This window comes from Corapipo altera, unplaced genomic scaffold, assembly GCF_003945725.1.
Source record: "Corapipo altera isolate COAL_440 unplaced genomic scaffold, ASM394572v1 1, whole genome shotgun sequence".
NCBI classification, from domain to species: domain Eukaryota; kingdom Metazoa; phylum Chordata; class Aves; order Passeriformes; family Pipridae; genus Corapipo; species Corapipo altera.
The window spans coordinates 35,548,887-35,574,849 of record NW_020884873.1 but is presented as its reverse complement, the minus strand read 5'-3'; the positions used below and the strand labels follow the sequence as shown (position 1 = coordinate 35,574,849).

The 25,963-nt window shown below is 36.5% G+C and overlaps 1 long non-coding RNA gene across 1 annotated transcript; it reads right to left on the bottom strand.

Moving 5' to 3' along the window:
• Positions 1-9,051: 9,051 nt before the first annotated feature.
• LOC113953531 lies at positions 9,052-24,658 on the bottom strand. Its single transcript, XR_003529905.1, has 3 exons — positions 24,359-24,658; positions 19,347-19,350; positions 9,052-9,062 (listed from the first exon to the last, which is right to left on the bottom strand). It is a non-coding gene; the product is annotated as an uncharacterized LOC113953531 (long non-coding RNA).
• Between the last annotated feature and the right edge of the window lie 1,305 nt (positions 24,659-25,963).

The window sequence follows — 25,963 nt, the reverse complement described above, 5'->3', positions numbered from 1 at the left end:
TAGTTGTCATATACAAGGAACTTGTGATAGGTTTCAGTAATTTGATTGCCATGTAATTTAATGGACACTTTCTTTATCTTGGTTGTGATAAAATATATTATTTTTTAAAGGATGCTATTAGAATGCAAGAAACTGTAAGAACTATTTGCAAGATTGCTTTTCAAACAATGTTTCGAATGTATTTCTCAAGTCTACAAGAAGTTCAGAGAAGCTCACAGTTAATATGCACCAGGAGTCCTTAAGAGACTTCTGCTCTTTGTAGACTATTGCAATTACTTCTACCAATTCTTGACTTCAATGTCAAAGCAGGGACAGCCATTTCAGATTAGCTGCTAGACACACTATTTCTATTCAAAAGAAAATCTCCAATTGACTTCAGAGGAGTAAGTTCAAGACCTTTGTGGGTAAATAAACAACCATGAATAAGAAACTCTCTGATGTAAAAGGTTAGCACACTGCTTCCTTGACATACTCAAAAATCCTTTCTTTGTTTAAATAACTATCTGCAGTCCTACAATAGCTAGCAGTATCTTAAATGTGTACATAAATAATGAAGGTCACTTGAGTGTTACAGGATAATTGCACCATGATTTGCTTTACAGGACCTTTATCTTGGTGTGCTCAGAATATCACTGTTGTTGCATGTAGTCAACAATCTGATTTATCTGAAAATCCGGAGTGGATTAAAGGGCAAGAATAAGAATCTTGGTAATTAAAAAAGTTCAATGGGACCACATCTTAGATGCATCCTGTATGAATATATGAAACATATGCTAATGTTTCATATTGATTATGTGAATATTGGATAACACAAGTTCAGCAGACTACATATGACCTACAAATGTGCCAAAGCAGCAATTACTGAATCAGAAATTATCAAAAAGAGTACACTGAGGCTGAAGATGGATTACTGGGAACGGTGGTAATTGTCTGTGCTCCTCCTGACAGTATATCTGTCTGAAGAAAGAATGGCAGCATTGTCACAACAGAAGTTAGAACAATTGCCCTAAAACAGACTACAAGCCATTGAGCCACTTATTGCTTTACATAGAATAAGTCCTTGACACAAGACACAATGTAGATACAATGTAGACAACTTCCTTTTGAAAGGAAAACAACACATACATGGATTCATCTATCACAAGATTACAGTAATTATGAGGGTTTGAATTAATTGACTAACCTGATTAACACGTGTAGAATCGAGTCCAAGAAAAATGTGCTAACAGAACTATCGACAAAAACAAGTGGCTGTTTTTCTCGTTGTGAGTCTGAAAGATTTCAGTAATTCCTATTTTAGACCAGACCTTTCACTTCCATTGAATGGAGATAAACCAGCAAGTAGATACTGTGCTCTCTAAAAAATCTTCAACAGTTTGTATATGCAAATACTTACATATTGTCTGTGTAGTATATGTATACCCTATACATATGAAATTCAAACAGTGCTATAAAAAGTGATGGTTTTAATACTTTCAAGTTTCTCACATGAAGGGTTAATGCCACATAATCCACAGTGCAAGAAATAAGAATGTATGGTGCTGAAAGTCTCCAAGAAAAGAATTGTGAACAAGGTAGCTTAGAAAAACTCCACCACCTGTAAATATTTTATACTATTTTGATAAATGAAAAAAAAACCACTCAATTTCTGAAAAAATGTGCATTTTAGCATATGAAAACGGAGAACTTTTGGAAGTAGTAAATTCAACATCTAATCTCTGCTGTCCTCTTAAAAAAAAATAAATGATTAAATCTCCTTTGGAGTGAACATTTTTATTTTCTTAAATAAATAATTAAATGTTTACAATATTCTATACTGACTCTACTGTTAGAAAAATCTGCTAGACTCTGCATACATTTCACTCAGAGTCCTGGTTCTGAACATTCTAACAGTGTTTTTTTGTGCTGTAAAATGTTTTTTTGGTCCAGGCCCATGAACTTAACTTGTACGTGGACAGTATGAATTTTGAGAAGTTTCGCCCAAATAAGAGTTTAGACATTTATAATATACAGAAATAAACCACAAAACAACTCCTCTGAAGGAACATGAGAGCATTTCTGCTATTGCGTTACTATAGAGTTAATTTTTTATAAGCAATATCTCTTCTAGTGAGAATATTCGCTTAGGGTTTTTTTTAATAAAGTAAGGAAATAAGTGGTTATAGTGAAATACAGTCAATGAATCTTGGTTTCTCACACCCTCAATGTCTACCTGTTAATTTGACAGTTCACACCTGGTAGTACTTGATTGACCACCATTGTTTCCCAGGGATAGTCATAATAAGTGGGACTTAAGTTCCCACTAAGGAAACTTCCTACTTCCAAATTGTTGTCTCACCTTAATGGGGAATTAGGTGTTGATATGCTGTTGCAGAAAATGGAGACGATTGGGAGAGATATGAAGCCTGGAGGAAAATATACAATCCATAACAAGGACTCTTATTACTAAGCTAGACATAAGACACTAAAAAGGACATTATCCCAGAGGGGCAGTTCACCCCTGTTATCCCCCGTTATCCCCAGTTTATGCTTATGCAGTTCTGATGTTATGTATACCCCTGGTTATTGTTTTAAAAATCCCATTCTCCACATTGTCTTTATCTCCCCTCATGATTTTCCCGCCAGAGCCTGTTGCTCTCCCTTGTTTTCCCGCTCCTCTGCCTGTGATTGGCCACTGTTTGGTGCAGTGCAGAGGCAGCTGTTATTGGTCCTTTCCCCTAGATACCCAAGAGTTACCACCCATTCCCCTCCTGAAGCCCAATCCCTGCCTTTTCTGACCTGTCAATCCTTCTCTCCTCCCCTTGCCTGAGTCCAGCCCCTGATCCTATCCTATATAAGCCCGTGTTCCCCTCAATAAAGCTGGCATTGCTTCCTCACCCTCAGCTGTGTCCTAGTCTTTTCTGCAGTGCCCTATCCTATTCCCTTTCACCCACGAGCTGTGGCAATATGCTATGCTATGCCTTCACAGATTCTCAAGGCATGCAGCATGAGAGCCACTGCTGACTTAAACTTGTCACTCCACTGGTTAGGTTAAGCAGTGTCACATGAAATATGATCTTCTGTCCCTTTGTGCAGATGTATAATTATAAGTATTTTCAGAAAGTACCTTTGGGTGATAAACATGCATCAACTCTAGTTAAGCTTTTGAGAGTGATTCTTGGTACCTCACAGGGTTTCTAAATGAGATTTTTGTGTGTTGCACTGAAAGTCCATGAACAATTTGTTAAATCCAATAGGTCAAACACACAAAGCAAAGTACCGTGTGAGAGATTTGTAATTCTGGATCTGTAGATTTATAAATATCATAAAATGGTGTTAAAATACTCTACTGAGTTACTCTAGCTCATACCACAGAGCCCACAATAAAAAGCTATCATTAAATTGTCAGAACAGTAAGAGTATTTGTGGTCTCATTACTAAAGAAAGTATTAAAAGCTCTAACCTCTACCTAGCAAAGACCTTTGCAAGCTCAGTTAACTCACACAGAGTTTGAACTGTATGTTTCAGCTACAGCTGACCACATCTGCTATTGAGAAACTTCTTATTCTTTCCAAACTATTAATGGTTACTTTCAATAGTATATAAGACAAGGTGAGGATTTTGCAAATCAGGTGATAACAATATTTTCTTGCAATAGGTTGCACATATCCCATATATATGCACACATATATGAACGTACACATATATTCACCATATGTTCAGTGTGTGCATGTGTATATTAATAAACACAGGTTCAGTTTCATATATCCCGTCTTTAAGATTGTCTGCAAAAACAAAGATCTTGGTTTAATATTGTTATTTCCCCTGGCTCTTTGACATGGTGGAATTTATTCTCATATCATGTGTGCATGGCTAATGATGTAAATCTCTTTCTTATTAGTCTCGTAGGCAACAAGTACATATTTTAATTTTGACTGTTGTATTTTTTACATAAAGGCAAAAGCTGCATTTTAACTTAAGAGTTTTGCTATGAGTCTTCTATTTCTGCTATGTGGCTATGCAGAATTTGAAGAGGATATTTATTCAGGTTTGGTTTAGCATGATAGCATTCAAAGCTTGTCAGTTATAGTGAATCTGACGAAAAAATACATATATACAAGTTGAAAAACTCACAATGTCTTCAGTATGAATAATTAATGTTTGGAAGACAAAGTCCTCTGTAGTGAAATTCACTTCATAAAAAAAACTAAACACCTGGCAGCTACCAAACATATATGGTCTTGACTGTTCCTTTCAGAGAACAGTTTTTGGGGCATCTCCAAGGCCTGGATTGTCCACAGGATGCTAAAAGAAGGTGTGGTCCATGGCTATGTGTTTCTTGTTTCCTACATTCTTTTTATCAGAGAAAAAGCTAGTATAGGTACTAAAAAGATGTTAGAAAAAAAATTGAGGAAGTTTTAAATATGTAAAACTAAAGCTTCCCTGGTATGTCTTAGTATAATGAAACACACATAAAAAAAAAATCTTTTCACTTTTAGGAGGCAATACATCAAATCTGCCATGTATGTCACTGAATCTCTATTCTTTTATGTTCACATGTCAGCATGGAGTCAGATCTTACATTTGAACCATGACTGCTTACAGCTGGGTCAGAACTGTAAAACAAAGTTTAAAACAGAGAGTGCAGGGAAATAACATAGTTTCCTGACTGTAGAACCATTTTTCTTGGGTAGAAAATGGAATTATAGTCTGTGGACAAACCATTAAGGAGATGCAGTCCTTGAGAAAAAATATTTAAGGAGAACTTCTAATATGTTCTAAGGTCTCTTAGGACATACGGTATCTGAGTAGTTGTTTGTTCATTCCCTACTGAGATACATGATTTAAAGGAAAAACATAAAACTGGACCTATGTGATTGCCATTGTTTTTGTAAACTATTTTCTCATCAGCTTCTACTTTTACAGTATTATTCCATCAAATCCATTTCCCTGCTACTTCTCTTTTTTTTTTTTTAATCTACATTCCTACTTGCTTAATTCCTCTGTTTCCCTGCCCCTCCAGTGCAATAACAGGATATTGCTGACCATGGAGGCCAAGGTCTTAACCAGGTACCACTTCCACTGGCATTCAAATGCAATAATATCTCTTGTCCTCTGGGGGAGAAAATTATCCCAGACACAGCTTCTATTTATGTACAGTAATCAATTTGTATTTAAACATGGAAAGCTTCAGTGGAAATGTTTGCATGAATATACAAATACAATTTCCAAGACTGGTCTGGAAAATGTGTCCTGTGGGGAAAGCACGGAGTTAAAATGTTTGTTCTAACTAAACTGCCTGTTGGCCTTGTATGCTTCTCTGAAAATGATATTATAAACAATTCATTGTGCATTGTCTCAGTGCAACTGCTGTGAAGACATGTGAGGGAGGATCTGACAGGCCTTGCTTGACTAAGCTGAATAGAAACACCTATGAAAGCCATTCTGTGAACAGTTGCTAAATTCAGAAAGCTTTGCAAAAAAATCCCCCAAAAGTTGTGTTTTACAGTTATATCAATTTATAATTTAGTATTCAAGTTTTTCAAATCCCAACTGGCATATTTATGTGTCTTTATTTTAATGTGTATATGTGACTCCCTTTTGCATATGATGGAGATTCCAATTTAATTTGCCTGATTTTTTTACATTCTGTATGGTAACTTTTGAACAGAAACTAGGTGAATCATCTTAAGGAGGTGAAAAAGATGTGTGACAGCTTTAATAATTACTGTTGCTGGCTAGCAATCAAAACCTTAGTGTATTTAATCATAGGCTTCTCTTTTATGCAAAGCTTTTTATGAAATACTATTTGCATGTGCTATTTAAGCACATGTATCCTTGTATACCATATAGTTCCCATCTTCAGTATATTTCTAAATTAACAATATGGAAATTGACATGAGTGAGATTACAACCTTGCTTTCTTCTATGGGAGTCCTATTACTCTGCATCAGAATAGGTATGTTTTATCTGCACTATTTCTTCTTGCAGACGGACTCAAATCATGTAAGTACCATTTGACAAGTACACCTTCTGCTTGGCTTTAATAGATCAGTCATTTAGTCTACATTCTGCATGGGGTTCATATTGCAGATCTCTGTAACTGTACTAACACAGTGCAAAGACTTCAAAACATAATAATGATTGTGTAATGGTGATTTATATTTCAGTTCTTCCTGTTTGTTGTAAATCTACTTTAAAGTAGAGACATATGACAGGAGATCCAAACAAAGAACAACTTTTGTAATGCAGCGTGCAAAATGGGACTGAAAGTGCTTGGCTACTTCAGCAAACATCAGGAAAGGTTACCATGTGTTAATAAATCAGGCAGATAAACATCAGGCAGTGAAAAGAACTAGTTAAACTAAACGGCAGTAGTAATAGGAGAACAGGTGAAAACAAACTGTCAATTAGTAAACAGAGGTTGAAAATCACAAGGAGAACAATGCAGAAGAATAAGATGATGAAACAGGTTTTTAAATAGGAATCAACATTACCTGCTTTGAAGCATTCATTTAGTGCTTGAAAAATGTTATAGGAAGTGGATATCAAAAGCAAACCTGAACAACATGAAATCAGGTCTTAACTGAGGCTCCAAACAACCAGCGAGTCCTGCAAATCCCAGACGCCTTTTTATTTATCTGGTTTATAAACAGAAGGTTTTAAGAGTTTCCATTGTATAAGACAGTGATCAGTTGTCACTGTTTCAGCCACAAGTCCAACTGTATCTTTGTGGTGCTTCATAGTCTTCTAGTAATTTTTCCTCTAATACTTTTGTGAGCATAGGTAATATGTAACCAACCAAAAAATAAAATATGTCTCACTTCATTCTGAAAGAAGCCTATAAGCAACATTGTACATAATGTTATTGAACTCATAACAAGATTTGCTGTTAAAAATTATACCTTTTCAAAGCTGTATGAATTTGTAGGAACACTCTTCAAATGAGTTGTTGTTATAGAAGCTGGTTTTACTCTATCTAGGATACTGAATATTTACATAGTCCTTCAGCATTCATAGCAATTAATTGCATTCATTTCATCCTATTTACAAGACTAGACTGATAATTCAGATCACTGTCTTTAGAAAAAAAACCACTTCCTTGTCATGTTTGTAGTTTTCAACGCAACATAAATATTTACTACTTCTTTAAAAATATCATGACAGTGATTATTTGAAAGACAATATTTATAGAATTCATATTTTTCACATGTGGGAATGCAGAACCCACAGTAAATATGACTGTAAACCTGAACTGCACCAAATGATAATCTATTTTTTTCTATTGAGAATATAATGATTATATTTAATGATATAAATATCTATACGAAAATGTCCGATTTCAAGAATTGCTTTCTGAACGACACCTTGCTAATGATCAGACATATCGCGTAATGAAATGACATCTAATCATAGAAATCAAGTGTGTATATATATATATATATATATATAGGCAAACAGTAATTATGATAGAAAAGTTGTTTGAAAAGAACTTGATGGAAAGGGTCTATTGGTTTCCACATAAATGTAGAGCAGGGTCATTAGGCCATCTTATTAGAGACATAAAAGCAGTGCATCTAAAGTAATGTGGACTGAGCTAGTTTGGTTTTCAACTTCATGGGCTTTCTGTACAACTATAGTCAAGTCTGATAAAAAAATATATTTCTGTACTGAGGTTAACTTGGAAAACTAAACCTCGTTTTAAATTCTATTATTCAGTCCAAGAAACTACCAAGCATGATGTGTCTAACATTATTAACTCTACTACATATTGAAATACATAAATGCAAATGAACTGACTAGTCATGAATTGCAAAACAGCTAGTAATATATTTCTAAGGGGATGTTTTCCTTGTTATGCTTCCTATGAGAAGCTTATTCCTTGGAATGCCATTCAGAGTATATGGTATTTATATATCAATCTTACCTTGAAAAGGGTTTTTAAATTATTAATCCTGGAGGAACTCATATACGTCACATTGATACACTTTTTCCTAAGGTTTTTTTATGCTCCTAACCATCAGAGGATCAAAGTAACTGACTGTGCTGCAAAATAAAAAAATCTGAAGGTAACATTTTTGATTGGAATATCAAGGCACTAAGAGATTAGATGGACTTTCAAAGCCACACAGCAAGTCTTTTACTCTTTAGGGGATTTGAGCACCATTCTACTTGACTGAAAACCGTTGTGCCACCCTTCCTCTTGACTTAGAAGTTGATTCTGAAGTTTAATATTAGACACGGCTACAGAACCTTTGAGGAAAAAAAAGTGGAAGTAGGTTGGGGAAAGTAGCTGAAGATATTTATCTGGAATTTACAGTAGCTGAATATAATACAGTTTTCTAGAAATTCTGAAATTTTTATCATGGAAATACTATGTGCTATTTTGAATGGATCTCAAAGGTCAAGTGTTCATTGATGTCAGAATTCCTCAGATATGAACCTGTTCGTCCCAAACAGTTGCTGAAGCCACAGCCCAGCCCTGACCCCGCTGGTATGACAGCATCCAGCGAGTCCTGCATCCTAAGCCTGTGCCACACACTTAGCCCAGCAGTCCTGTTCCTTCTCGCAACTTCAATTTGATTTTCTGTCCACTCCTGCTCCCATCACCTTGGTGCACACAGGACAGACCATATCAGAACAGGGTGCACAGCAGTCTGATATCCTTCATGGTCCCTAAAGGCCCTGGTCTCAGGATGGGGGAGCAAGAGAATGGAAATACTCATCAGATGTATAAATGTAAAATCAGCACTCATATGATTTATTAATGATAATAAATAACTGTAGAAGTTAGTCAAAACTGGACTAAAAAAAAAAAACCAGAAAGAAATTACGGGATTCAGTTTAATATTCTGGGTTACACAGGTGCTCACTCACCCCGTTTACAGTGTCTATAAGGACTGTAGCTTCAGATATCTACACATTGTTTCTGCATCAAAGCGCTCCCCTTGGGCAATGCTCAAAAGGAAATAAAGAGAAAATTTCTTGTTTATTCTTAGTCTATGGCTCTCAGGAGTTTTTTACTTGTCAAAAGGTTTCATTTTTCTTTTTATGTCTTCTGCTGACTAGCACTCTACACTCTTCTACCTTGCTTTTGTCTTCTCCCCTCTTCTAACCCCCGATAAGCTGCACTTTGCCACTGTCACAATTTCAAAACCCTTCTGCAGCTTAAAATAATTATCAGAGGTTTGATTTTGGCACTGCTGTAGTAATGCTGCTGAACCTTTCCAGATGTTTAAAAGGAAAAAAATATTTAGAGCTTACAAAATAAAAAACAAGTTTTCAGAGGTTCACTCCATCTGTCTTATGTGGATCAGGATTTTCACCACCACATATAAAAAACTCTTCTCCTCCCCTTCAGCTGGAGTGGATGGTGCAAACCTGGCCTCAGCAAAGCAACCTGCTGCTTTGCAAATGGTCAATTGCTTGAGTCATTAACCATCAACATTTCAGTCTCTCACAACCTTAAATGACCTTCATGGTATTCTGTGGTTCAGAGGTAGATACAGTTTTGACACAGAAAGACAGAGATTCTTTTTAAGTTTCATATGTGGGGCCCACCTTGAACATAGGCAGAAACAAACACCAGAGATCCCGACATTCTACATTTATTTAGCTTTGGGAAAAACTTTTTCTCTTAGTACCTACTTTGAAGCTGTTGTGAGTTTATGTACATGCTCAAGTTGGTGTGCTCTAACAAGTTACTGTTCAGTAGCTAAGGTTGATTAATTAAAGCTATAGACATTCTTACCCAGTTTCAAATAAAACTAACTTTACCTGATGAGAAAGGTATTTTGTAACAGATACTTATTCTTTTTCCCCTATCAATTATATCCTTGGATTTTAATTTAGAACCTCTAATTTTTCAAGTTGTATAATTATATTCTTTTACCATATCTTCTCTTTTACATGTTTTATAGTAAATCTTGATTTATCATAAGAATTAAAATCAGAACCAAAGAGCATTCAATTCTAGTTATATCTTCTGTATAATTCCCAGCCTCATTCCTACCTCCACTTCTCTACCTCACTGCTAACAAGAATGAGGTCTACTTCTGCCGTACACATCTGAATACCGTCATCTGGAACCTTCTATTCTATATAATATCAGCTTTTTTGAAGACACATTGTAAGTATGGATGTCGATTCTTGCTGTTTCTTGAGAGAAATGCCTATTTTTATTCCTCACAGTTTAAAACAGGTGATGGGACATCTCTGAGGGGAAAAATAAAGGAATAAAAAGAAGATCAGGAAATTTTGAATAGTGTCTTCCAAAAAGGCATATGGAAATTATTTTCCTAGTGTCAGTGACCAGCACACTACATTGATGTTGGTCTAATAGAGGTATGCACTGTTCCTGTGTCTGAGATCTGGCTGAGTGCTCTATCAGAGCATAGCTGAACCCCTGAATTAATAACAGATTTTTATCACTTTGATGAATGCATAATAAGTAGACTGACAATGTGTTGTACATTTTCACAATTCTCAAGTTCTGCAGGAATCACTGTGGAAATGTTCTTTGTTCTAAAGTAAGAAAACTGATTGTCAAAATGTGTATTTTACTGGGAACCTTCTGTTTTGTTTTGGGGTTTTTTTTTGCTTATACTTATATTTTTTCTACGTGTCTTCTTTGAAGGCTGTTTACCTGTGATAAGTATAAATTCGGAACACAAAAACGGTTTACTCATAAAAACTATTTTGTGTACTTTGCACATAGCGTAAAAAGGGGAGGAGAGAACTTTATTAAACAGTCTTGGATTTTTTCCAAATGATACCTCGTGTTGCAGCCCAACATATAGGCATTAGACCATTATATCATGGGTGAGAAATTAGAATATTTCAGGTCTGTTGAACACTGTGAATGTTTCACAGTTGATTAGATTAAACTGCTAGAATGCAGGTGGTTTTGTATGCTGAAAAAAAATCCAGTGTTTAGTGGTCCTCAGATTCTTACTTTCACCTGTGCAGAGTGCTCGTCTAGTAAATAACATAAACTACATCTGTTAACACATGGACTGTTAATATGTAATATCATTATGCTGCCTTGTTTACAAGAGAATGCTGCTTTTATTTTCCTTTTTTCTTTTTTCCTATATTTTCTTTCTTTTTTTTTTAAGAAAACCATATTTTAAATAGCTTGGCTATGTAGCTTTTTAATTAGAAGACTCCCATACTACAGAAAGAAAGAAATGTGTTTCTAGTAGCAACGGTGGTTGTGTGGAATACATTTAAGGAATAAGCTGGGTAAACCAGCATAAATTTTTCACAGTCAATTCACAAAACTATCAGTAAAGAAGCAACCTCTCCAAATCTCTTTGAAGCAGACAGAAATCTCTAAGAAAACTATCCAAAGACACACTTGTTATTTTAGGTTTCAGCTTTTACACAGAGAGTCCTACAGTGCTGACCTAGTGGTCAGCAATATGACAAAAGAAAACTTTCTTTTCTTTCTGGCACTTTGAGATGTTAGGATAGTTATTCATAGTCTAATGCACAAAAATAATTCTAAATGTATTAGTTTTGGTCTCCACCATAATATCATCTTCATTTGAAAGAAGTTCTGTAGTCATAAATCTAAGACCAAAGGAGACAGAAGAATAGTTATAAAATAGATTCTAGGAGGAAAACAATTAAGTTTCCACATCCTACTGTGGGGAATATGTAAATGTTTGGGTGATAATTCAATGCAAAACTGGTGACCAGAAAAATGGTGACCATTCATTGAAAGGGAACCTTTTATTCTACTGCACATAATTGCTTGTTTTGTCCACCATCCAGATTCAGACTTTTTTTACTTGCTTTCTTGGTACCCTGACTTGCATTTTCAGACTCAGAGAAAGCCATCACTGTGACTGAACCTGAGTGTCTGTAGCTGACCCCTCAGCTGGACGAGAAATTACAAAGTTGAGCAGTACAAAAGATTCAGTTGGTAGAAGTGCTGTCATTGTCAGTGTTGGTTTTACATGATTCTGAATTTAGGCAACTTCAAAACTGCTTGTTTTCTCTTACTAACCAACTCCAAGTGATTTCTTCTTTGCAAACAAGATTCTGGGGAGTTCGTTCTTCCACTTTCTTAATTTATTTCTTTTTTAAATTGACTTTTTGAGATGGGTAACAAATGGTTTTGGCTTAAAAAATAATTTGGACTTCAAAATATTTGGGTTCTCCCCATTGTGTCTTTACTCCTGTTTTCATACATGAAGAATAGCACAGAAACATAGAATGGTTTGCATTGTCAGGGACCATGTGGTGGTTTGAAAAACCTTTTTTTTTTTTGAGGTAGTAATGGTTTACTCTACTGATAATACTGGACCAATCAATAGTCCACATGTGCCCTACGGAAATTACATGCCCACAGAAACTGAAGAGAAGGTAGTGAGGATAGTGTAGAAGGTGGGTAGCCATGACCTGAGCCATGAGGAGGCAGGGGGCCAGTGAGCCCCTCTGGGGGCCAAGGGCCAAGGACCCCCAGATCCCAGCTGAGGCTACAGGAGACCCGGTATAGTGTCAAAGCTGGACCGGGTCCCGTAATCAAGAGCTGGAAAAGTTTTCTTACTGTCAGCAGCAGCAGAAGACACTGAAAGCGGCAGCGGAGCAGTCCTGAACAGAGACAGTAATGGCTAAAAGCCAAAAGATAGCCAGGAGCAACGAGATAACGTGAAGCTGGCTGAAAGACCCAGAGATGTTCCTGCAGGAGGGAGAGCTGGCAACAAAACAGAGGAAAACTCAACAGAGCTGGTTTGGGGTAAGATTGTATTATTTTCCCAAAAACCAGAGACTCTCTGAAGAGGAGGAGTGGACTTCCAAACCCTTAGGGAGTCCCGAAATGCAGTAGCAGCTAGAGAGAGGGAGAAAGGAGCTGAAAACCCGAAGCTTGTCCTGAGAGCTAAGCCAGGACGGAATGTGGAGGAGGTGGCCATGCTCTCTGCTGCTGCTGTTGCTGTTTCTATCAAGCTGTTGAGCTGAGACAGAGCAAAAGAGCTTTGGTAAGACTGAACTGAAAGCTGCCTTCAATGTTCTAACCCAAGAGAAGTGAAGATCTACAAGGAAATCCCCCAAAGGCTTGGGCTCGGGGTTGAAATTTCCACAAAGTAAGAACAAAAATCCTGACTGCCATACGTAAATCTGCTGCCTCAGGAAAATGAAGGACACTAACCAGTGCCACAAAAAACTGAAATGAAGGAACTGTGTCCTGAGAGGTGATAGAAAGGCTTTTCTCTTTTCTTCTTGGACTTTTATTGAAGAAAAGGAGAAATTTAATTTAATGTAAATATATAGGTGGGTATAAATAAACCTTTGTAAATATTTTCCCCTTCCCCCAGTAATGAATGGTTGTATTTTGTCTGAAAACTCTCCACATGGGGTGAACAAGATATCAAGTCCATCCCGTCACTAAACCCTCTCACAGAGGCAAACTGCGGGAGGGGGGGTTTGAACTTAAAAATTAGATTCTTAGGAGTTTCAAACCACCACAGACCAAAAAGATCATCTCACTCCAACTTCCCTGCCATGGTCAGGGACTCCTTCCACTGGATGAGGTTGCTCAAAGCCCCATCCAACCTAATCTTGAACACTTTCAGGGATGGGGCATCCACAGTTTCTCTGGACGTCACCCTCACAGTGAAGAATTTCTTCCTAATACGTGATATAAATCTAACCTCTTTCAGTTTAAAATTATTTCCCCTTGTCCTATCTCTATATATACCCTTGTAAAAAGTCCCTTTCCAACTTTCTTGTACATCCCCTTTAGGTACTGGAAGTTGCTATAAGGTCTTCTGAGAACCTTCTCAAAACTGAGCAACCCCAACTCTCTCAACCTGTCTTCATAACAGATGTGCTCCAGCCCTCTGACCATCTTTGTGGCCTTTCTCTTGACCCACTCCAACAGGTTCATGTTCTTATGTTGGGGGCCCCAGAAGTCAGTGCAGTACTCCAGGTGGGGTATCACCAGAGCAGAGTAGAGGGGGACAATCACCCTCCTCTACCTGCTGATCACACTACTTTTGATGCAGTCCAGGACATAGCTGACTTTCTGGGCTGCAAGCACACGTTACGGGTCATGTCAAGGTCCTCATCCACCAATACTCCTAAATCATTATACTCAGGACTGCTCTCAATAAATCTTACACAATGTAGCATGTTGACTACTGTCCGATACACATTTTTGTAAAATATAGGTTTTTTGGTAGCAGAAAGAGGGTAGGACAAGAACACATACTCTGTAAGTGATACTATAAGTAAAAGAAACAAAGACTACCTCACCCAGTCAGGGAGAGTGAAGAAAGCACTACAACAAATTTTTGATTTTGTGAGTTTATTTCTATTTAGACTTAAATTCTTTTCTTCATTAATATAAATGTACCTTATTTTTTAGCTAAAAAAGCAGGTGAATTTCACTAGTCTGAAAGGAGATATATGTAGGTAAGAAAATATATATAAGAAGATCATAAATTCCAAGAATTATTAAATATTCTGTAAGGGTAAAAACATGATGATCAGGCTGAGATGCCTTTTTCAGTAGCATTGCTTGAGGTGTTATTAAAGCTCATAAACCTTCATAATGGATCAGTATCTTTATTATAATTTATTCAAGGTGTGTTACTTAACAAGTTTTTACAGATATGAAAACAGACCTGTTTATACATCTAGAAAATGTTGCTCCATATAATTGTGATAAATATTTCACAAGGAAAATGTTACTATTAATTATTTCACCCAAAATTAAAAAAAAAATATTCATTACAGTTCAGAATTATCATACCCATTAATACTCCCCAAAATTATTTTAGTGAGAAAGATGTTAATAAAGTGTGTAAAGAATTCTTTTAGAGAACTTTCAGCATTGTTACCAAAAGGCATGGAAATCCAATTCACTCACCTGTAACAAATGTCAGTGACCAAACAGCAGGACTACAGATAAAGTTCATGCTTAATTTCTGATAATGTTGAGACATGTGCAGTAGATTGACTACTCTTCCATCAGCTGCATCACCAGTCTTGAACATACATAGTTCACATTTTTTTAATTTTTGCTAAGTCAATGAAGAAGATATTAAATCATATACTTTAGTTTCTCACAGTACTTAGGGTCCCATAGAATTTAGAAATTGCTTTTAACTTCTTCATTGACTCCAAACATTGCATTCAACATTCATTACGTTAGTGACTTTATTTTATATGTGATCTGTATCACCATGCTCCTGCCACTTAGGGATCTATCTTTTCCATATTTAAGAAAAACTTGAAGTAACTGTTAATATTCTAAGAGGACCAAGATTTAAACATAGGAGCTTGCTGTTAGCATGTTGTGCCTTGAGGAAAAAATTGAATAAGCAAGTTGGGCTGTTCAATTATTTCACTCTTGAAAGAATAGTGATTCAGTTGAGACTTTGGGAATAGATTTTTGGGAGGGGACGCTAGCTCCATGCCTGAATATGTATTTTGCTTTGTTCCTAGGAAAAACAACACAAGATGTGGTGAACATATTAGAGTAATTGATTCATGGGCATATTTACTAAGAAAATACCATTAAAATAATATTTTTTTACATAAATATACCAACCAAATGAATATCCAACCTGGGCTTCTGCTATTGTATTAGATGGGATATGATCAAAGTGATTATTTTCCCTTATTCACCAAAATCTACTGATCAAAAAAAAAATCCATTTACTGCTTAGCACTGCAGACAAGCCACTCACACAAACATTTGAAAACAGTCTCTTCTGCCAGAAGCAGTTGCAGTTAAGGAGAAATATGAGTATACTGGTTGCCAAGAAGCAGGATGGACATCAGTTTGGCCTACCTAAAATAACTCTCCATGGTATAAGGCGTACTGTGAAGTCTCTGCCGGTGCTTCTTGAAGTTGATTATGGTATTGACTCAAAGCTTTTCAAACATTGCTTGTCTTTTTATAGCGTACAATTCATCGCTGTCACGTGATTGGCAATTTGTGTGTGACTTCGCACATGTAATATTTGCCATCTAGTTTATGAATCAAGGGGTTTACTTATTAGTCTGGTGCACAGACCTATCAAGTAGCATAATTCATCCAGAATAATTTATTCTATGTTTTACCTAAGTCTACTATGTCTTTAAGTTAAGGCAGGTTTAACTTGCACTTCAGAGATGTCTGGTATGGAATTTTCTCTTTCCAATGTAAGAAGCACAATTGACATTGTAAGATTCACAATATTCCATAGCTGTCTGGAAAAAATGCATATTCTTAGCTCAGCATTGTTAATCTGATTCGGTTCACCAAATACAAAATAAGTCATGTAGAAAGAATTGGTCAGGTTTCAGGTCCGCTTAGAAGTTCACATTCAATTTATGATTGCCCTGAAATTTTAACTCATGTTAAAATCATATTATATTATTTTTTTAAGTGGATTCATTTAATTAGATTAACCACATTGAATGGTTTTGTGTAATGGATATAACTTTACTTTAAATCTTGTCCGTAAGTAGAACAAGTAATGCAGTATGGAGAAAATAAAAACAAATTCTTGTGGCCGTCAACAACTAAGTGATCCCAGATGGAGGCAAGAAACTGGAATGGTTTATTCCTACAAAAACTGGTATTTTATGGCTCTGGGGTACTACATATTCATGGGGGGTTTGCATATTCATCGGGGGATCAACCTATTACAGTTGGAAGTCTTAAAATTTACACCATAGGGGAAAACCCACTTTGTCTTAGCGGAATTACATGGGGGTAACAGGTAACACAAACGGAGAGATAAAATGCAATAGGTCTTTTGCAGATGCTTGATAACATCAGGATATGGTCTCTCTGGCTTGAGCAGGGCACTCCACTCCACACCAGTGATGTCCTATTTGCTTCTTAAACTGAGTTTTTTTCCCCAACCGCTCAAATTCATAGAATCATAGAATCATAGAATCATAGAATCAGACGGGTTGGAAGGGACCTCTGAGATCATCAAGTCCAACCCTTGATCCAACACCCCTGCAGTTGCTAGATCATGGCACTCAGTGCCACATCTAGTCTCATCTTATAAACCTCCAGGGATAGAGAATCCACCACTTCCCTGGGCAGCCCATTCCAATGCCTGATTACCCTCTCTGTAAAGAAATTCTTTCTAATATCTAACCTAAACCTCCCCTGGCACAGCTTAAGACCATGCCCTCTTGTTTTGCTGATAGTTGCCTGGGAAAAGAGACCAACCCCCACCTGGCTACAACCTCCTTTAAGGCAGTTGTAGAGAGTGATGAAGTCTCCCCTGAGCCTCTTCTCCAGGCTGAACAGCCCCAGCTCCCTCAGCCTCTCCTCAGAGGACTTGTGCTCAAGTCCCTTCACCAGCTTTGTTGCTCTTCTCTGGACCTGCTCCAGCACCTAGACATCCTTCCTGAACTGAGGGGCCCAGAGCTGGACACAGTACTGCAGGTGTGACCTCACCAGCGCTGAGTACAGGGTAAGAATCACTTCCTTGGACCTCTTGGCCCCACTGTTCCTGATGCAGGCCAGGATGCCATCGGCTTTCTTGGCCACCTGGGCACACTGCTGGCTCATGTTCGGCTTCCCATCAATCCAAACTCCCAGGTCCCTCTCTGCCTGGCTGCTCTCCAACCACTCTGTGCCCAGCCTGTAGCGCTGCATGGGGTTGTTGTGGCCAAAGTGCAGAACCTGGCACTTGACCTTGTTGAACCTCATCCTGTTGGAATCAGCCCAACTCTCCAACCTATCCAGGTCCCTCTGAAGAGCCCTCCTGCCTTCCAGCTGATCGACTCCCCCCCAGCTTAATGTCATCTGCAAGTTTGATTTTGAGATCCAACAAATTCTCCTTCATTTGAATGAATCCAGAGCAAAATCTACTTTGAGATACTCAAGTGTACATTAACTGTTAGTGGAGAGATTGGAGAGGAAACGTATCTAAAATCAAAATCTTTGCTTAAAATTCAGTTTTGGGGGAAAATACAAATATTAATATCTATAGTTGTAATGAGACAATAAGTATAAAGAAATAATGAGGTCCGGAATTTGCAACCTTGTGCACTAGATATTAGATATTACACTGTACTAAAAATTGATAGGCCTGATAGAGTCCACTGGACCTCTTGTTTCACAACCACTGAATAACATTTTATCAAAAACATAACGTTGACATGAGCAATATATTTGCTTTGTGAATTTTGTTTGAACATTTTCCAAATAGATATTGAATGTAATAAAATTGAGAAAATTGAAAGAATCATTATGAAATTCATTAGAAGCAGAATGGAAATGATTCATTATGAAAAAGGTCAAGATTTTAATGATATTCTGATATTGAAATAAAAAAAGTCTTTCGAAATTTAATATTTTGGCACCTGATCAAAAGCTACATATATATTATTTTATTGTTACATGGAACCAGTTTTCTGAACAACTTTTCTAACACTACACAGAGTTACTCTTGGATATATGTGGGCGTGTGTGTACCTCATTTCATTTACTCCCATAACCTTTGTTATGTAGTGTTCAGAACCCCCAGCTGAAATTAAATGTGTAAGCTATGATAAACCAAGAGAGACGACAAGGTGTTAAAAGTTTCGGGTGCTTGTGTTATGAGTGATATGGCTTGTGTTATGAGTGATATGGCTGTTTGTGGTAGATATTTTGCAGTCTGTTTAAGATAAGAATCTCCATTCAGCTGATACTTGTCAGAGGACCACAGAACTTTAGGATTTGCAGCTTACAAATGACAGTTGTGAGGATATGTATATAATTTTAGCTATTTCTTGGACATGTAGATCATGATAACATTCTAAGGATGATAAAAGAGTAGATTAAATTTAGCCATGGCAGTTTAAATCAATCTAATTCAGTTCTTCTGAGACTCTGTTCTGTATGCAGTCCCCAGATAGTCATCCAGTCATGCAGTTCTGCTCTCTCAACAGTTTCAGTGTAAAGCTGGATAAGCATGAAAATAGTTCTTACAAGTGCCATCGTAAGTGAGGGACAGGATAGCACAGCTGAAGGACAGGTGAAAGCAGCAATGATAGACTTGAGGAGTATTTTAGACTCTGTTCATGAAAAATTTAGAATTGTAGAATAGTTTGGGTTGGAAGGGATCTTTAAAGGTGATTTAATCCAACCCCCCTGCAATGAGCAGGGACATCTTCAACTAGATAAAGTTGCTCAGAGGCCTGTCTAACCCAACCTAAAATGTTTCTAGGGATCAGACATTCACCACCTATCCATGCAACCTGTTCCAGAGTTCTCATGTTTATTTTAAATTATCATGCTAAGGATATTCATAAGATTTAATTTTTAAAAAATCAAAGAACCGTGTTTTGAATGGAATCTTAAAAAGTTTAAGATTTTAATTCAGTTTGAAAAGGTATGTCAAGTTAAAGCATCCAAATACTCCCCTCCCAAAAGGGACAGAATGGGGAAAGTGAAACATGAAGTGATTTGCTGAAGGGTATAACCAGGTGACAGAAAAATGAAGAAGAGAGCAATTTCCCCCAGCTCTTCAGTACGAAATCAGATCCCAGGTCCACTTTAAATGGTAGCTCCTTACAGTGCTAACTTCAACAACTCCAACTTTCAGTCTTTTCAAGCTTCAGTTGCATTAAGAGATTTTAAAAAGCACAGTTTCTGACAAAAAGATCTTGATGACTGATACATATGATCTTTAGCTGATTTCATTCATCATAACCAGAGGAATCCTAAAACTGTACTTCCATCATCCTTCCAAATGACAATTCACTGTAATCAGGTTTCCCTTGCAAGATTTACTCCTTTTTCCAACTCTGTGGGTGAGACTTCCATTGAAGCCTCTGGAAAAATACTTATCATTTTTGATTTCTTTTGAAAATACAGGTAAATTATCTGAGTAGCTATTTTAATAGATTTTTCTACTCCATGTATCCTTTCACTTCTCTAGCACAAACAGTTATAACACTACACAAAATAACACTGATATTTATAAAATGGAAAACAGTCACATTTATTTTATAAATGAATTTGAAAAAGTATGACCAAATATTTTCTAATATGTACTCTTTTTCTACAGAGAAGGAATATCTTGGCACTTTTATTAAAAGACTAAATCAGCATAAAATGACCAGAGATGTAGTTTCAATGTCTAAGGCAGTTATTGGCCTTCTTTACAGAGTCTAATGAGTGTATCACTTCTAGAATTCAGCCCTCTTTTTGTCATCACACACACACATATATACACATATTTGTAGTGAGAGGAATTGTAAAAAACAATAGTAATTCATTTTGAAGCAGTGGTACATTTACAGCATGAAGTTCTCTTTTTTAGACTGCCACAGGTTTTATGAACAATCTAACTATAACAGAATTGAAATTTAATACAAGTTAAAGTGATCGATAGTACATGCTCAACATTATATTTAAAAATAAATAGTCCTTGCCACAGTCGCTTGTGATCTGACTCATTATCTTCTTATCACATTAGGACACAATGGCTGTGTATCTACTGTTGCTCAAAGTCCCAGCCGAATCTAGACTGCCCACATGCTGGCTTGCATATTGATACAAATTACAGGCAAGTGCTGTGGTTTTTTCAATTCTTCTGAACTACCTGTAAATAAATTCAATCATGAGCTTGAAAATGGTTTGAGCACAAGTCTTATATGACCACCGTGTCCCTTCAGAGAGATGGTACAGTCCTAGACAGAGATTGGACAGGTCATTGCAGTGGTTCCTGCTAAGCTGCAGCTTGTGGAGTTACTGGATCATGAGGTTGCTCTGGGCTAGTTTCCACTCCCTGACCTTCCTGGAGATCAGAGAGAGAGTCTCTCTGATGCAGGGTCATGGGTCTACCCTCCTCAGAGTCTTTCCAGAAACTCTGTCACCTCAGTAGGCTAAGTTTTCCTTAGTTATAAAGAGTAGGTAGGTATACTTTGCCAGAGGCTAGTCATTTCAAACCACAACGTTGTTTTCTGTTTTTTTTAAATCCTTGTTGGTGCTTAAAATATGCTTTTTCTGGGTACTTTTCGACACTTTTATGTTTTCTGATGTTCAAACAGGTTTGCTTGCAGAGCTTGGCTCCCTATTTGCTTGAGCACACCAAAACTATTCTGTCTGGGAGAGATGCTTCATTGTATTTCATCTACTGTAGTTATAGAAAAAGTTGGTAAAGTTCACAGGTCTATGTTAACAGCTATGCTAATTAGACCTCACTGCTATACCTTCTGATTGAGAATCAGGATCCTTTATTGCAGTGGCATAAGCTGAAAAATAGAACCTTGTATGTCCAGACACATTTAGCACAATTATTACAGAATGATTTCCTCCTGTTTCTCACAGAATATGCAAAATGCATGGGAGATCAGGATAATATACAACGTCATGCAGACCAAGAGTAAAGAGGGTAATTTTGAAGGCATGAGCATCAAGCCCACAACCTAAATAGGTGTCCACTAAGCATTTTTGATCCTTAGTTATTTGTCCTTCTTGGTTTCACCACATTGCAGGAGGCAGTATGTCCCTACCTGAGCCTTGCAGGTGAAATGGCAGTAAGAGAAAAATTGAAACAGAGCAATTGCTAGAATGCTCAAGGTACGTTGAGCTGATAAGTTGTTCCCAAACTTGCTATATGTTCAAATGTTGTTTTCCAAAGCAAGAAGCACTGATTTCTACATGAAAGGTGATACATCGTGTTGAAAAAAAAGACTATAATATGAGGTTCATCTACATTCATAGTGTATATGAGTTGTTGAAGTGTCTGAGTAGAATACATCTTCAGTTAGAAAAACTAAGGAGTCTACAGAGAAGTTGTTTAGTGTTAGCCCTATTCTGAAGATATGGTTAATATAGTCAAAAGAGTGTAGAAAGGAATTTATGTTATCATCCAGGAGAAGTATTTTTCTAGTAAACAGAATGACTGTTTAAACTCCAATTACGAGATCTCCACTGATTATAAATGAACCTTAAAGTCATTAATAGGGACCTCAGTCTAAATGTTTTAATCTTGACTTGATTCTCACTCTGGGGATTTGGTTCATTTACCTACACAAAGACATCTATATTTCTTAGAGATCTAAGACATGTTAGAGATCTAGCATGAAAGATGATAAAGGATCATGGAAGACCTATGCGCTTCTGGATAGGCATTTGGAAGCCATAACATGGTACACAGGACATCTCAAAAGACACTGCATTCGTGATTAGGCAACAAAACTAAGCCCTGACTTTCATGAGCCGAACACCATAAAGAAGCATGGGATATCTAACAGACCTACATTCTACACACAAGCAGTTGAAAAAAAACCAAAACAACCAAGTAAAAAACATCCAAACCCCAGTAGTCAACTGTGATACATTTCATTGTATTCCCACTGTTACAACCCGATGATAATGTTTAACTAATCAAGAAACAGAAGAAGATAACATGGTAAGAAACAGAAGAAGATAACATGGTTTGGAATGATCACAGAACTGGTTTTGCAGCATTTGGGATGAAGAGAGAGAGCATGTGTGGGGAAAAGTAGTGTCTAACTAGAATATTTCTACTGCCAGACCAGGCGCTGGCCAAACCTCTTATGCTTGGGTGGTAATTTCTGGTAAGAAGTGAATTCCTCACAAATAGTAGCCACATCCAAAATTCAGAACATTACATTACCTTATACCTTAGCTGGTAACAGTGACTCTAATGTTCATCTGTTCAAACTCAGAGCAGAGATCAGAATCTCACCATCCAAGTGACTCAGATAAACAGTTACCTATTCACCATTCTCTCCTGCACTACCTGTAAACAAATCTGTAGTTGAAATAATTTTTAAATGAAATGTAAATCTCTTTTTTTTTTTTCCCCAACCAGCCTACTGATCCTCTTCTTAAATAAATTGTTCTTTAACAATTGTTGCTAATTGGAGAGGACAAGACAAGCATTTGCAAAGTTTTGTAAAGACAAAAGAATAAAAATATTTTCCCAGAAGAGATTCTAGAGTGAGTTTAGCAAAGTCAAATTCTGTGAACAAAGCTGGCTGAGTGATGGGAACAGAATCTAAAGAGAGTCAGCTCTGCTGTTCAGAAGCTGTATATCTTCAAAACTTTAATTTCAAATAGATGTGTGTAAAATCATTTATTCTGAAGGTTGGGTTCTCACATAGAGATATTTATAGCTAACCTGGAAACATTGCATTAGGAAGAATAGACTGTTCCATATTTTTCTGGGATTTATATTGCTAAATTGATATCAAATTTTTTCTGTAAGTATTCCAGAATGAATAGACATTGAACATTTATTTTGGTTTTTATTAATCTTTACTTACATAGTAGAAGAACTTTAAATGTAATTAACTTAAACTATAATAAAGAAGAAAGCTGATGTGACCACCTTGAAAGCAGAGTATTCAATATTTAAAAGGAAATTGTAACTACCAATAGCCTTGACATCTATGAAACATTTTTTTCATTAAATAGTACACTTGTGAACACTTACATTATTTTACCCTTCAGTGTAGAAATATTGTACCAAATTACACTGTGGAGAGTGTTTAGGATTTGTTGCATTAATTTTTTTTATTGGTGCTGTAACATTTCCATGAGCATTTATTATAATAACAGACACAAAAGAAATACAATCTTTCTACCACTTAGATTATTTTAACTCTGAATGTCACAAGTCAGCCTAATATATTTCTGAAAATTTTAACTTGTGGTCTTGAAGATTTGTATTTGTACTAAAATACTTGATATAAATGTTTGTATAATCCAGTTACCTAAATTTTCTTAATACTTATTAATCACTGCATTTAATAGGACATACAGGTTCCTAAATTCAAGACTTAACCCAATGTACGATAATGTTCTTAGAGATGATGTCTTGACAAATGCAGGTAGTGTTGTCCCTATTAATTGAAACCATTATAAATATTTATTTTAGACACTATTGCTGGGCTAAGTCTGCAAGTAAAGCTGTATCTGCATTAATAATCAGAAGTTATTTTCATATTTTGCTCCAACTTGGCTGAGAGTCTTTTCTTCTGTGTATAACAAGATGCTGATTATCAGATAGACAGAAAACGTTGTCTTTTAAATATTTTCCATAAAAGATTATTTTGTTACAATTGTCTTAAAGCTTTTCCCAGTTCCATTTTATAGCACCTGTTTCTGTTATAAAACACTAATTTAATCTTTGGTTAAAAGAATGATTCAGCAGTTCAGTCTTTTCGACAGCATTTGAAAATCTTACTAGATGCAGAGAATCTCCAATCTCTCTGGAGGTAAAAGATTTTGTTAGAAAGGGAGCTTGGCATTTGTTGTGCAGGAATTTTATGAAGATAGAATCATAGAATCATAGAATCATAGAATCATAGAATCGATTGGGTTGGAAAAGACCTCCGAGATCATCGAGTCCAACCCTTAAAAAAAAAAAAAGAAAAAAAAACAATGGCAAACTGCCCCATGCAGTACCTCACTTGGATGTGTCTGCAGTCTTGGAAGCTTGACTACCCTACGTTCTCCTACAAATGGACCTTGAGCTTGTTTGGAGGTTCTAGCAGGGGAGCGCAGTTACCGTATACCCTTGACCGATGAACGGTACCGTCTCTATCGGGGAGGTCGTCCTCTTCGACCGAGCGCGCAGCTTCAGGAGGGACGCACATGGAGCGTTGAGGGAGGAAGGGGACACCTGCCTAGCCAACCAGATCAGCCGAATAAACCCTGGCGATCAATGGGGTGACAGATGTCGCAGCCAGATCGCCCTCACATCCAAGATAAGCCCTTGGACTTTTAAATTGAATCTTTTTAAACACAATTGATGTAGGTAATTTTATAATTTGAGGCTTACTCTTTAAAATAGATTTTTAAGAGATTTGCTAGTTATTGTAAGGTTATAACTACAAAAGCAATTTATAGAACTAAATCTCTCCAGTTATTTTCATTGACTGTATAAAAAATGCAATACTTTTGAAGTAAGAGTTTGCAGTGAACAAGTCTTAAAAAGTAACACCATTGTTGGTAGAGTTGTGATACAAAGAAGGATTCATTTTTGAGGATTCAGTCAAGTGGAGCATTAGCCTGTTAAAGTCATCCTAGCCGTTTCTACTCAATGATCAAGGAACATCTGGTTGCAAATGTATGGTTGATCTCACCTTACCCAATGAATTTCTGTCACATAATAACTGATATATTAAAATAAGATAAAAGGAAGGATATAACATTATACAGACACATTAATTATAATAAATTATTGATATGATACAGAGTGGAGCCTGTTGTTGATCACACAACTTCCAATCATCTGTCTTCACAGGAGATCAGATGTAAATACAAATCTTTGAGAGCAGGTGATGAAAAAAGAGTTTTACAGAATCATAGGATATTCTGAGTAGGAAGAGACACATAAGGATCATCGAGTCCTACTCCTGGCCCATACAGGGATTAAACCCATAACCTTGGCATTATTATTACCATGTTCTAACCAACTAAATTTTGAGGATGTCTGCAAATTCAAAAAGCTGGGAGGGTGAGAGAATGGCAATGCATAACAACCCATTGAGATTTAAATTCTTAAGAGACAATACCATGTATTAATAACCATGAGTGTAAATCCAACACTATGCAACTAGAATATTTCATTAAGTTCTCACAAGCTCTGTAAGCCTGGAAGAGCTGTTGAACAATTGTTCAGGAAATTAAGTAAACCTAAGGTACTAAAAGAACATTATATCTTGAATTAAACTTTATAGAATTTAAGGTAAGAATAATACAGACTAAATGTGCATCCCTGTGTACAAATGAGAACATCTCTTTACATGAGAAAGATGTTTGTTCTCTCACCTTCCGCTGCTGTTAAGAGAGTATGTAATCTGTAAACCTTCATGCTATATAATAGACTTTCTTCTTTTTCCTTTTTTTTTTCTAAAAAGAAAGGTAACAGTTTACTTTTAAATTTTTCCCCTAGTAGTATTTCTTGAACATCCCTTTACAATGACTTTAGAATACTGAACTGAAATTAAGAATGAGTATCTTCTACAAGTGCTTCTATATTAAATAAAACCT